The sequence below is a fragment of the Toxorhynchites rutilus genome, chromosome 1 (assembly GCF_029784135.1).
Source record: "Toxorhynchites rutilus septentrionalis strain SRP chromosome 1, ASM2978413v1, whole genome shotgun sequence".
Taxonomy (NCBI): Eukaryota; Metazoa; Arthropoda; class Insecta; order Diptera; family Culicidae; genus Toxorhynchites; species Toxorhynchites rutilus.
In genome coordinates this window covers 170,852,924-170,867,252 of record NC_073744.1, presented here as the reverse complement: position 1 = coordinate 170,867,252, position 14,329 = coordinate 170,852,924, and the positions used below count along the sequence as shown (strand labels likewise).

General features: G+C 39.4%; 1 protein-coding gene across 3 annotated transcripts in view; it reads right to left on the bottom strand.

The window, feature by feature from the left end:
- Nucleotides 1–14,329, bottom strand: part of LOC129762160 (probable serine/threonine-protein kinase DDB_G0282963) — a 581,734-nt gene that overhangs the window by 243,963 nt on the left and 323,442 nt on the right. The window contains exon 1 of one of the 3 annotated variants that reach the window (XM_055760170.1): nt 7,332–7,350. The exons of the other annotated variants lie outside the window; for them this stretch is intronic. The gene's annotated coding sequence lies outside the window, so the exon portion shown is untranslated. Of the gene's footprint in view, nt 1–7,331; nt 7,351–14,329 lie in introns of those variants that run through there. 3 annotated transcript variants of the gene reach the window in all.

Sequence of the window (14,329 nt, the reverse complement as noted above, 5' to 3'; positions counted from 1 at the left end):
CTCGCAAAGAACAAATGGCTTCCGTTTTTCTCGATATCAAAGGGGCATTTGATTCAGTTTCCATGGAAATTCTCTCAGAGAAGCTTCATAATCGAGGACTTTCACCAATTCTCAACAATTTCCTGTACAATTTACTGTCTGAAAAGCACATGATTTTCTCTCATGGCAGCTCGAAATCTTCTCGTTACAGTTTTAAGGGCCTACCACAAGGCTCCTGCCTAAGCCCCCTCTTGTACAGTTTTTACGTCAATGATATGGATGATTGTCTAACTAGAGACTGCACGCTGAGACAACTTGCAGACGATGGAGTTATTTCCATCACGGGTACTAATCCCGTCGTTCTGCAAAAGTCGTTGCAAGATACCCTGAACAATCTGTTCACGTGGGCCCTCAAGCTGGGTATCGAATTCTCTACGGAGAAAACTGAAATGGTCGTTTTTTCTAGGAAGCACGAACCCGCCCAATTCCAGCTTCACCTATCCGGCAAAACGATCCAACACTCTATGTTTTTCAAATACCTGGGTGTATATTTTGATTCTAAGTGTACCTGGGGGAGACACATTGCGTATTTGAAACAGAAATGCCAGCAAAGAATCAATTTTCTCCAAACAATTACCGGAACATGGTGGGGTGCCCATCCAGGAGACCTCATTCAGTGGTACAAAACAACGATATTATCAGTGTTGGAATATGGCAGTTTTTGCCTCCGATCAGCTGCCAGGATTCATATTCTCAAGCTGGAGAGAATACAATATCGTTGCTTGCGTAGCCCTGGGGTGTTTGCACTCGACACATACGATGAGTCTCGAAGTTTTGGCAGGAGTACCCCCGCTTACTCTCCGGTTCACAGAATTATCCTACAGATTTCTCATCCGTTGCAAGATCATGAATCCATTGGTGATTGATAACTTCGAAAATCTACTCCAACTGATTCCTCAGTCAAGTTTTATGTCTTTATACCATGAGTACCTTACCCACGACGTGCACCCTTCACCAGGCATCTCCAACCAAGTTTGCTTCCCTTACTTCTGCAATTCCTCTGTCATTTTTTATCTGTCCATGCGACAAAAAATCCATGGAATACCACATCACCTACGCTCCGATTCTATTCCGCCGATATTTTCGGCAGAATATGTGAAAGTTGGATCTGATAAAATGTTCTTTACTGACGGTTCATTCATAAACGGGTCCACTGGCTTCGGAATCTCCAATGAAAATTCCAGTGCCTCTTTCAAACTCAAAGATCCTTGTTCCGTGTATGTTGCTGAACTGGGTGCGATATACTACGCACTGGGGATCATTGAAACATTGCCCATCGACCACTATTTTATTTTTTCAGACAGTCTCAGCTCATTAGAGGCAATCCGCTCAATGAAAGTTGATAAACGCTCATCTTATTTCCTAACAAGAATAAGACAACTATTGAGTGTTTTGGTCGAAAAATTATTCAAGATTACCTTAGCATGGGTTCCCTCTCATTGCTCGATTCCGGGGAATGAGAAAGCGGACTCGCTAGCTAAGGTGGCCGCTTCAGAAGGCACACTTTTTGAAAGGCAAATTGCTTATAATGAATTTTTCCACATTCCTCGTCAGTATACGCTCGTAAGTTGGCAGCGCATGTGGAGTGGAGATGAGTTCGGTCGTTGGTTACACACGATTATCCCTAAGGTCTCCACGAGTGCATGGTTCAAGGGATTGAATGTAGGTCGTGATTTCATTCGCGTGATATCTCGGCTTTTGTCCAATCACTACAACCTAAACGCGCATCTCTATCGCATTGGGCTCGCAGCAAACAATCTTTGTGATTGTGGCGAGGGTTACCACGACATCGAGCATGTTGTCTGGTCGTGTATCCGGTTCCATGCTGCTCGCTCTCAGCTCTCTAGAGCACTGAGAGCACAAGGCAGACAATCGGATATCCCCGTCCGGGATATCTTAGGTAGCCGGGATCCTGATCTTCTGCTTCATCTATACCTGTTCCTCAGAAACGCCGATGTCAACGTTTAATGATGTTTCCTTCGTTGTGTCCCCGTTTCATAACCCTCCTACCCGATCGATAAACTTTTACTTAGTCGCGGCAATACATACACACACTCTTTACAGATGCACGGGCCAAATGTTGTGCAGTCCACTGATCATTCAACAAGAGCCAAAGGTTGTACCGCTCATGACAACTCTACACGAACTGATGATTGCGCCGGCTAGTGACCATTCTATCCTGGATTCCTCGAGTCGAGAAAGACGCACCACGCTAGATATGGGGTACAGACTAGGGAGCGTTGCTGATTAATGGTCAGCTGCATCCCAATAGGAAGTAGCCCGTGTCGGGCACACGTATAGAGCATCGAAGACTGCAACATACCAATTATGAGAACACTTGTAATACTAACCTCGAGCCAACCGCGAGTAATCGGTTACATATTACTAACATAGATAATAAGAAAAATTGTCAAAATATTGGACTCCCGGCCCCGTCAGGCTAACGCCACATGTGCCTCAATAAAATATATATTTTGGAAAAAAAAACTATAAAAAGCAAATACGTATTATGAAAATAAAATTCATTTGTTTTGCAGGTGTATTATCTTTTAAATATAATTTGCCTAATTGGCTTTAATTTGATATGTCGATCATCTGAATCGGTTCAAGTTAAAGTTATGATTTTTTGAAAAAAAGTCATTTCGGGAAAAAAAATTAAATCGGAAAAGCACTATATCGCGTTGGCATGGAATGGCTGTATAATCGAATCAGTATATAATCGAGTCCGACCGGTTATTGCAGGACTCCGGTTTTGTTATTGTGGTTTAAGTTGAAAACCTGACTAAGAAAATCAATTTTACTCTCGTTGGTTTGCGCCTGCGTCCTGTGTTTTGCAAGGAAAGAGCTTGCAAACATTTGTTAACAAATTGTATTTTTATATTGTTGCTCCAGAATTGAATTGTCCTTGTACCCCAATTTGTGAACTATCGCTGTATTTGCCTGAAAATAGTGTGTGCAAACATTTTCTGTTCGGATTTTGATTCATGCGTCGAAACTTGATTCAAATTCCGAACACTACTTCAATACTAATTTTAATGAATAATTCAGAACAAAATATATTTTTTTCATTTTAAATTTATTAAAGTCTCTTACCTTTTCTAGCACTTAATATGAAAACAGCAAACAAATAAGTTGAAAAAACTACAAAAACTGAATAGTTAACGTTGCTTGTCTTTTATGGAAATTGCTAACGCGAACAATTTATCATTGCTTTTGACTGTTACTTTTTTGCTTAATATGTCAAAAAACTGTCAGACTGTCAAAAAAGTCCTGCGGTATTTCCGCGAGGTGTCGTTATAAGCGCGTAGTTCTTGTTGTATTCATTGTATCGAGTCATACTATAGCTTGTTGGAAAGGTATTTTTGCGCGCTATAATATAGTCCTTGACAGTGTTTTGTTTGGTTAAGTCGTTCGTGAGTTATAGTGTCGCAAATATGGAGCAAAATAAAGAGAAAATCCGACATATTTTACAGTACTACTATGACAAAGGCAAAAATGCATCTCATGCTGCCAATAAAATTTGTGCAGTTTATGGACCCGATACAGTTTCCATTTCCACCGCACAACGATGGTTTCAACGTTTTCGTTCTGGTGTAGAGGTAGTTGAAGATGCGCCACGCTCCGGAAGGCCTGTCGTCGAAAATTGCGACAAAATCGCTGAATTAGCCGAGAAAGACCGGCATAGTAGCAGCCGTAGCATCGGCCAAGAGCTGGGGATAAGTCATCAAACCGTTATTAACCATTTGAAGAAGCTTGGATTCACAAAGAAGCTCGATGTATGGGTGCCACACACGTTGACGCAAAAAAACATCTTTGACCGTATCGCTGCTGAATCGCAACAAAATCGACCCGTTTCTGAAGCGGATGGTGACTGGCGATGAAAAGTGGGTCACTTACGACAACGTGAAGCGCAAACGGTCGTGGTCGAAGCCCGCTGAAGCGGCTCAGACGGTGGCCAAGCCCTCATTAACGGCCAGGAAGGTTCTGCTGTGTGTTTGGTGGGATTGTCAAGGAATAATCTATTATGAGCTGCTTCCCTATGGCCAAACGCTCAATTCGGACCTGTACTACCAACAACTGGACCGCTTGAAGGTAGCACTCATGAAGAAGAGGCCATCTTTGATAAACAGAGGCCGCATTGTCTTCCATCAGGACAACGCCAGGCCACACACTTCTTTGGCGCCAGAAGCTCCGGGAGCTCGAATGGGAGGTTTTTTTGCATCCGCCGTATAGTCCGGACCTTGCACCAAGTGACTACCACCTGTTTTTGTCCATGGCGAACGAGCTAGGTAGTCAGAAGTTAGCCACAAAAGAGGCCTGTGAAAATTGGCTATCCGAGTTTTTTGCCAATAAGGAAGCGAGCTTCTATAACAGGGGTATTATGAAGTGAAGGCATCTCGTTGGGAACAAGTCATCGAACAAAACGGCGCATATTTGACTTAAAACAAATGATTGTAACTAATTTTATGAACAAATGAAAATTCAAAAAAAATACCGCAGGACTTTTTTGACAGCCTAATATTATAAATTATAGGCTGTATCGACACCTGTAAATGATGTTAAAATGTAGCTTATACCTCAAAGAATGTCAGGACTTTCATTATTCGATTATTTAAAACATTGAAGTATAGTAATTTTACATTTAAGAACGAAGTGTTCGGAATTTGAGACAAAACGGTATTGCGGCTCTCTCTTTACGCTCAATAAAGAAAATATCTTTTCTCTTTCGTGATTGGTCGTTGCGCTTCACGATCATCCGTTTCATTCTTCAACGAACCTTCAAGTGGTTCGATCGAGCGTAAATGACGGCCAAAATACGAGCAGAAGCACGAAAAAGTTATTTTACAGCATGACAATTTCCGACCTCATCAAAGCCAACTTGAAATACTGGAATATTGCGTCATCCGATAATTCCTGATTCCGTTTGATGAATCATGGCCAGAATGAATAGCAGTTCCGCTCAAAAGACACAAAAAATGGCTTGATTCGTGAATAGCCTCAAAAGACGAAGATTTTTTTAAATTTTTCTCGAGCTGGAAGATGTAAATAATTATAGCTAGAGATGGACAATATTTTGAATGATTTATTTGTAACCTTTTATCTCAATAAAGTTTAATTTTCTTTAAAAATCTTTAAAAAAAAGACAACTGGAATTTTGTTACGCACCTAATGTATGAGAGATTTCAATTTGAGCGACTTCTATCCTCATATTACAAACAGGAAAATGTTCTGAAAATGAAAAACAAAAATGCTGGTCAAGGAGGCTCTCCCGTCTCTTCGAACAACAACATAAAAATTAGTCTAAAAAGAGCTTATCGACTGAATGACCAAAAAACGCCAACTGCTTACAAGCCGAACCGGGAGTGCGTGAAATGAACCGTGTCCGTTTCACTCATGGTTCAATGATTCGTAGAAAAATAATTATCCTTTTTTTTTTGTCGGAAAATGCTTTCATGTAAAACGTCCTCCGCGTTGCAAAGCGCGAAATAAAGCTTCAGACCACATTGTTTCTCGTGTAGCTTCCAACTGTGTGCTACTTCAATTATTGCAGCGGCAATAAATTCTGATTAAAATTTCACACCATTTCCTGCGTCAAGAAAATAAATAAAGCTACCTATTTTTTTGTTCTGTTCCAGTAGCCACCCCGCTTGGCACCAAAGAGGGCTTAATTTATCGACAGTTGAGCAAAAATATACAATACAACGCAAAAAAAAAAGACTCGCTTCACGTCACAATTACAAACGAGGCGTGGGTGGAATTGTCCAACAGAATTATGCATCCATTTTTTTTCAACTCTCAATTACCGGCAATGGAAAACCACACACTTCCGATATAAATCCACGTTGCTTCCTGCCACTTCCGCCCACAGCATATAATCGATTCGGTGGACCAAGTTCAAAGTTCAGCGCAAACAAACGCCAATGTCCGACAAATATTTGCATTTAGTTCAGCTGTGGTTTTATGGCGGCGCCCTATTAATAGGGTCAATACGTTATCCGGGGTGGCGTTTGGCACCTCCTCCTTCTCCTCAATTCATACAATATATTCTATTTGCCGACTGCTGAACGCATAAATGCGTGAGGCTTTTGTACGTCTCCGCAATTCCAGCGCGGAGGGGCTTTGGATTTCATATTTATATTTGATTAATAAACGTTACCAATTTTTATCACCCACATGTTCGGGCCGCGTAAAAAAAACACGCCGGAATAGTATAATCGCAATATCATTGTAAATGATATTGATGATCACACCGCTAGGGGTCACGCAGCCCATCGAATAGGGGGCGGCAATAAATAAATCATACCGAAGCTGTTGGGAAGTGGTGAATGGAAATGGAAAAAGTCATTTTTCACGCATGATTTTTTCTGCTCCATCCGCAAACATCATCATTCATTGCTGTCGCGTTTGGTTTGGCTTATTGGCGCCGACGAGGAGTATGATGATTGGCTAAATATTACTCGTAACACGCACGGGGAAAGTGTCAATTAAACGTTCATGGTGTCGAACCTGAGAGTCCTTTTCCGTCGTTCATTGCCAAACACAAGAAACAAAGCCCCGTTGCGACAGCGGCAAATACACAAACAGTGGTCCTTCCATAGCCGGGTGGTAGGATTAAGATTATTTACACACCATGCCCGAGGACTGCCGAGTGGCGGGCAGGTAAACAAATAATAAAATAATTTAATTATGGATTACTCGCACACAAAACTTATCCTTTTCTGGCCCCCTTCTACCCGTCCATTTGGAGAGGACTTTGTTTGAGCATCGGAATCTTTATTGTGTTGCGTTCTGTTTGACGTGGCCAATTTCTGTTTACCTCGTCCGCACCTGCCCGAGAGGGCTTTTGTGACTCATTAATTGTTTGCACACGGTTCCATTCTATGGTTCGAGCCTGTGTTGTTTCGACCCAAAACTGTGCTGCGGTTTCTTTCGACGCGAGATTATAACGACGACGACGTTTCTGGAAATATCTCTCAGTAGGACTAGTTCACACCTTCGTCCCGGACCGACTTAAGGGTGCGGTTGAGCAAAGTATTTGCTCAGCACTTCAAGAACTCGGACGGACTTATTTGTCGGAGCTGTTGAGGGGCATAAAATGAACTGCTGGAGAGCAACATTCCAGTGGAAATAGTTGTTGTTGGTTGATTAGAGCCGAAGCTTTATTTAACAGCGGTTAACGAATTCAACTTTTTGTTTGGTCAACAGTTGAATGCCGAATACAGTTCTCGTTACACGTCAATTTCGAATTCTATCTCGATCAGGCGATATTTGAAATGGAACAGAATACTTGCATTTTAACGATATTGGCTGCCTCCAAAGGTAGTACACAGGATTTCACAGGATCTCACCTGAAAAGAACAAAAAAATATTATTTTGGCGGAGAAATTTTTTTTGATGTATTAAATTTTATCTTTGATTGATTAGAATGTTAATTATCGCTTGAATATAGTTATGAAGTATCGTTGCAAATCATTGATCAGTCAGACCATTTGAATATCGTTCCCTATTTGAATGGTTCCAAGTATAAAGTTTTAACATGTTTGATGTTCGAGCGTTGTCACGATGTAGAATTACTTTCTCGTGCATCTGCTCAAATCGTAGTCGTTTTTTGCTCAGTGATCGACTCAATTCAACTGAATTCAATACCGTTCTCCAGTGATGTTTTCGTTTGGTTTCAATGGTAGAGGTAACCCAAATTCCTAGCTTTTGAATCATGTAAAGGCTTCGAAGCTAACTTCCAATGTTGAAGCAAGTTTGTCCTGCGTTTGCCACGGATGCTTACCGAGCAATACCTCCAATTCAGGGTGTTCTAAGATTTTTGGATTTTTGGACGTGGACGATCGTCAACATCACCGTATTTAAAGCGACGGAACCAATCACAACTGTCACTTTTTTTTCGAATGAAAAAAGAAAATCAAATAACGATTTCTTGGCACAAAAATCAGACATTTTAACACAACCAAATTTGTCTAACGGTAAACCACTAATATTTGAGAGCATTTTGTGCACCATGTACCTAAGCTTGGCTCGTGATTCTTTTCTCTCATTTTTCTCATTTATCTAATTTCTCTCATTTCTCTTATTTATTTCGCTTCTCTCATTCCTATCAATCCTCACATTTACATCACTTCTCTCATTTATATTATTTGTCTTCTATCTTTGAATTTTCTCATTTATCCCATTTATCTCACTTCTTTCATTTCTTTCATTCCTCTCATTTATCTCCCTTCTCTTATTTCTCTTACGTCTCTCAATTCTCTCATTTATTTTACTTCTCTCATTTTTCTCATTTCTGTTAATTATCCCAAATTGTACCAAATTATCCCAAATGATCCAAATAATTTTTCTCTCGTTTCTCATTTCTCTGAATACTCTCATTTTTTAATTCTTCTCATTTTTCTTAATTCTCTCATTTATCTTGCTTCTCTCATTTCTCTATTTTTCTCAATTAGCCTAATGCTCTCTTTTTCTCACTTCGTTTCGCTCAATTCTCTGTAATCTCTAATTTATCTCACCTCTTATTTCTGTCATTTTTCTCATTTCTTTCTTCTCTTTCATTTATCTCATTTACCTCTCTATCTCACTTCTTTAATTTTTCTGAATTTTCTCGTTTATCTCACTGCTCTTATTTCTCTCAATTCTCTTATTCATCTCACTTCTCTCATTTCTTTCAATTCTCTCATTCATCTCACCTCAAGTATTTCTCTCATTCCTTAAATTTCTTCCATTTTCTTACTCATTTCACTTCTTTTATTTCTCACAATTCTCTCATTTCTCTCATTTCTTTCATTTTTCAGAGAACTCTTCATCTCATTTCTTTCATTTTTCTGAATACTCTCATTTATCTCACTTTTTAAATTTATCTTTTTTATTTCGCTTCTCTCATTCCTCTCACTTCTCTTATTCATTTTATTCTTCATTTTTCTCAATTCTTTTTTCTCTTTCAATTTTCTCATTTCTCTCTTCATTTCATTTCTTTCATGTTCCTGAATTCCCATCCTTTATTTCTCTAATTTATGTTGGTTCACTCATTTCTCATTTCATTCATCTCACTTATCTCATTTTTCTCATTTTTATCATTTCACCCATTTCTTTCTCGTCATCTTATTTTTTTTGTTTTCTCAATGCTCATTGCCCATTCTTCATTCCTCATTCCATATTCTCTCATTCACTTATTCATGTTTTCTGACTTTCAGATTTTTTTTTATTTTCTAATTGTTTAATTTAGATTTTTTATTTTCAAACTCTCTGATTTTCTAACTTCCTAATTATCATGTTTTGTTATTTTGTCATTTTCTCATATCTCTGATTTCTCTCCTCTCGCATTTCTCTCATTTTTCTCTTTTCATTTATTTTTCTCATTGCTCTGATCTTTCTGATTTCTCTAATTTCTCTAATTTCTCTAATTTCTCTAACGATGGGAGCAGTTAACATGTGACCTACATGGAGTTGGATTCGTTACAGAAGGAAGCTCAACCAGCTCTAATGGAGTACAATAAATTGAAAGGTCACCAACTTTACGGAACCGATGGATATGAGGGGAATCGTGGAAGTGATACCTGGGAGGGATGGACGTATCAGATAGGCGTACTTAAAAACTGCTACTGGGGTGCTACGCAGACCGGTTGCTAAGACAACAGTTCTGGACGTTTCTGATCCTGGTAAACCTGCAGATTCGAGACAGCTTTACGGACCCAAGAATGTGGCGACAGACGTCACGACCAGTACCGTATAACATTACTGATGGGCATGGTGATCAATAGTAGACCTAGAGCCTGGTCTGAATAATGGATAGTGTCAATATGACACTTTTCTGTGCGATTTTGTGCATTTTTCTTCGCAACCTCGAATCCAAGAAACCTGATAAAAATCAGTACAAACCGTCGATTCTCATGCCGTCTGGTGGAGAGGGCTTGTGTATTTTCGCATCACACGCACACATTGTTGTTGTTGTTATGTGTTGCCGGGTGTAGATTGAGATGGCTACAATCATCTATATTTCAACTGGAAGAGGACCGCCGTGATAGCTGCCGTGAATCAAACATATTCAGCTGATTCTACAAAAACAACAAAAATTATAGGCTCTTTTCAAGGCCCCCAAACATTTCACTAAAGAATTAATTCAAAAATTGCCATGCAGCTCAACATAATATCCGTAGTGATAAACGGGCGAATTGAATATTTAAATTTCATAGTCCTACGTTGATATTGCGGTTCTAACTTTAGTGCCAATCCTTCACTTTTGTTATTTTTGAAACTAAGAGAGAATTATGCATTACAGATCGGACTCGATTATCCGGGATTCGATTATCCGGAGTATTTTATTTTTGATTTTCGGAAATTTTGAATAATTTGTATAACAATTCCATATTGAATAGCCAATATGGGTATCAAATGAAAGTTCTTGACTAGTAGAATACAGTTATTTATAAAAAATGCAAATCCAATTACACAGTTATTAGTGAAAAATGCAAATCCAAAATGGCGGCTACCACAAAACGGCGCCATTTTTTTCAAAGCCCCATCAATATGGGTATCAAATGAAGGTGCTCGACTGGTAGAACACAGTAGAACATGAAAAATCCAAATCCAAAATGACCGCAGTTTCCAAATAAACAATTACTTTTTAATGGTTCCATTCAGCTTGCCCTATTTGTATGTATGTTTGAGTGTTTGTAGGGTTGTCCCACGTTAAGAGGAAATTGACCCCGTTCCTGATGACTGATTGATCTGAAATTTGGAACATACCTTTAATTCTACTGTCATTATAAAACTGCGTATTCCATGATCTTGAAAAATTAATTTGGCCGCCGCTAATAAATACCTGAATGGCTTGACTACACTATGAACAACATAAATTCGAAAAGGTCGCCGCCACAAAATGGTCGACTATATATTTTTTTTGCAATCTCCTCAATATTGGTATCAAATGAAATGATTTGGCTAATAGAATACAGCACATCATCAAAATATTCCGAAGAAAGTTAGGTAAGAAATAAAAATGAAAAAACTTCTTTTTTTTAATGGTTTTAATGTAGAGGAGTATACTAACGATACAGATAATTTACTAAAAACTAGAAAATAGAATAAGTAAAAAAAAACTTTTTGAGTTAAACGGTTTAATGTAATAAAAGCTAGAAAATAATTAGACAAGTAGCAGTTGGTAGTTATTACATCCGTTCCTTCATTAATCTAGGGCAATGATGAGACCAAAATAAAATCGTGGGGTATATGATGAAACAACTAACTGTGGATAATGGAAAAGCAACGTTTATTTCATACTTAATTTTCTTCGGAATATTTTCATGATGTACTGTATTCTATTAGTCAAATCATTTCATTTGATACCGATATTGAGGGGATTGCAAAAAATACCATTTAGTGGCGGCGACCTTTTTGAATTTATGTTGTTTATTATGTTTCGTGTTTCAAGAACATGGAATACGCATTTTATAATGACTGCCTACCAAATTTCAGATCAATCAGTCAACAGGAACGGGGTCAATTTTCTATCAATGCGGGACAAACCTACAAACATCCTAACATGCGAGCGTCGTTCAAAAAGTAAGTAAGCCCTAGCGCCATCTCGCATGAAAAGATGGAACTACCAAATTTTTACCATGTGATTTCACAACATTTCTAAGCAGTTTGCAAGAAACCTTGGTCGGATCGGACGCGTCGTTCGTGTTTTATTGAGTTTTAAAATGGAAGTGCCGCTTAAAAAAAAAGTGCCAAATGCGAGTTACGTTCTACCATTCGTTTTCTGACCGCGAAAAACAATAGTGGTGCTGAAATCCATCGAGAATTGTGTTCAGTGTATGGTGTAGGATGTATGAGTATTCAAATGGTGAATCGAAGGCGGAAAGAGTTCCAACAAGGCCGAGAAGAGGTGTTTGACGACGCGCGCGGGGCGACCTACCGAAGCAGTTTCAGACGAAAGCGAAGTTGGACGCTACGCACTTCGCGCTTGGAAGAGAAAAAACTCGTGCCACGCTATGAAAAATGCCTCGAACGTTACGGCGATTATGTAGAAAAATAGAAATTAAAACATAGATTACGAAAATCACCTTGTTTTTTGTCCTATCATTATTTTTCTGCGATTTCTGAGCCACTGGAACTTATTTTTTGAACGACCCTCGTAAATACAAACAGGTCAAGCTGAATGAAACCATTTAAAAGTAATTAGTTGTTTGGGGACTGCGGCCATCTTGGAATTGGATTTTTCATGGTCTGCTATATTCTACTAGTCGAGAACTTTCTTTTGATACCCATATTGATGAGGTTTTAAAAAAAATATGTGGCGCCATTTTGTGGCGGCGGCCATTTTGGATTTGCATTTTTCATGAATAACTATATACTACTAGTCAATCCCTTTCATTTGATATACATATTCATGGGGTGCTGACAAAATGTGTAATTCGCCATTTTGAATTTACATTTTTTTTTAAATAACTGTGTTCTACTAGTCAAGCCCTTTCATTTGATACCCACAATGAAGCGGTTCTGAGAAAATATGTAATCCGCCATTTTGTAGCGGCCGCCATCTTGGATTTTCAAGATCATGGAAGTTTTATAATGATACCAGAGATGTGTTTTTTCAAATTTCAGATCAATCGGTCAACAGGAAGGGGGTGAAATTTCTATTAATGTGGTACAGTGCTACAGACAAAGTTACAAAGATACAAAGTCACAAACATACAAACGGGTCAACCTAAATAAAACCGTTGCAAATCATAATTATATTACGTTTACCGAGAGTAAATTCGTTTTTTTATGACTCGAATATCCGGAGGATTCGATTATTCGGAGTGAAGAAAAAATCAATACTCCGGATAACCGAGTCCGACTTGTATTAATAAAAACATTAAAGTGGTTCTGGTCGCAGACGTCATAAATCGGAGCTAGTGGTTTGTATTGACTCACCAGAATCCCGAAATATACCCTTCACCTAAAACCTTCTGCTGTCGGATTTCGCAAAACTCACAAAGCTCGATTCTCCCCTCGAGCCCATCCTAATAAGCCATCCTTTAAGCACCTGTAAATAGTGTGTATGTGTACATATAAAAGTGTCATCATTCAGATGTCAACCAAACATCAAAAAAGATGAGTGGGTCGATGTGAGAGAAGGAATGACAGCGCACAAAATCACGATCTTGTTATTTTATCTCAGCACCAGACGATAAAGGCCGAGAACGCTACGAACGCTTTCGTCGAGAGGTGATTACGACATTTCGTATCAATATCGTGCGCTCCGTGGCTCCGCTCCGATGGTGGATGCTTTTCACGCACTGCGAGAAGGAAGAAAGAAAAAGTCAGCGCAAAAAAGGATACGGCACAGAGGCAGCAAAAAAAAAACTACAATCCCTTCTCAGTGGCAGTGTGGCACCCACTTATCAGCGCCACCCCTTTTCAACGTCAACCGTTGAGAGTTGACTACGCCGCGGTGAAAGGTATGTCATTATGTGTAATCATTTATGTTTTTTCTACCCTGCCGCGCCGTTCCATGCCCCCTTTCCCCCCTTATTCTTTTCGTTCCCGGGGTGCTGCTGAGCAGCTTTTCTACGATAACAAGATTTTTTTTCCTGTTAAATTTACAGCGAGATGTGCGTTGGGAGTCTCCTCCGGGGCGTCGGTTGTGGAAGTTACGTCAAAAGATAACGTTTAAGTTGCTTCTCGAGACTGTCATTCTTACGTTCTTACGTCTCACGTCTGGCTGCTTGGGCGCCCGGAAAAAAAAATGGGCTGAAGAAAACTTGTTCCAGAGACAACTCTTGCTCTTGCTTCGTACTTTCACAAATCCCCAACGAAACAGCAGCAGCAGTGCTCCACTTTCGTTCGTAATTCATGAGTATTACGATCGTCTTCAAAATGTGTTGGGGGGGGGGGATGTGGGTGCAAAACTGCGCTTTTGGAATGTGTGTCAGTGTCTTTTTGTTTGGAAATTTACTGCGATTTCGATGCTTGCCACGCGGGTCGCAACCGTTGTTCTACATACCTTCGTTATCTAATAGTTTGGATGCATGGAGGGAAACATGCGAGTTTTTTTTTATTCAGCAAAACTCCTGCCGGCAACTGCTCCTCGGAGAGCTCGTTTTTTTAACAGTGATAGAATTACATTTCGGATAGGGTATTGAAAGCAGAAACTCAAGAATCTTCTTAGCAACCTGTCTGAACCTGCCTGATGATATGAATGGTGGATGTCTCAATTTTAAAAACACACGTTCCTAGTGGAACTTAATATTTCTGGATGCAATCACAGTTTTTGTTTTGTCTCATCTCACCAAAACGT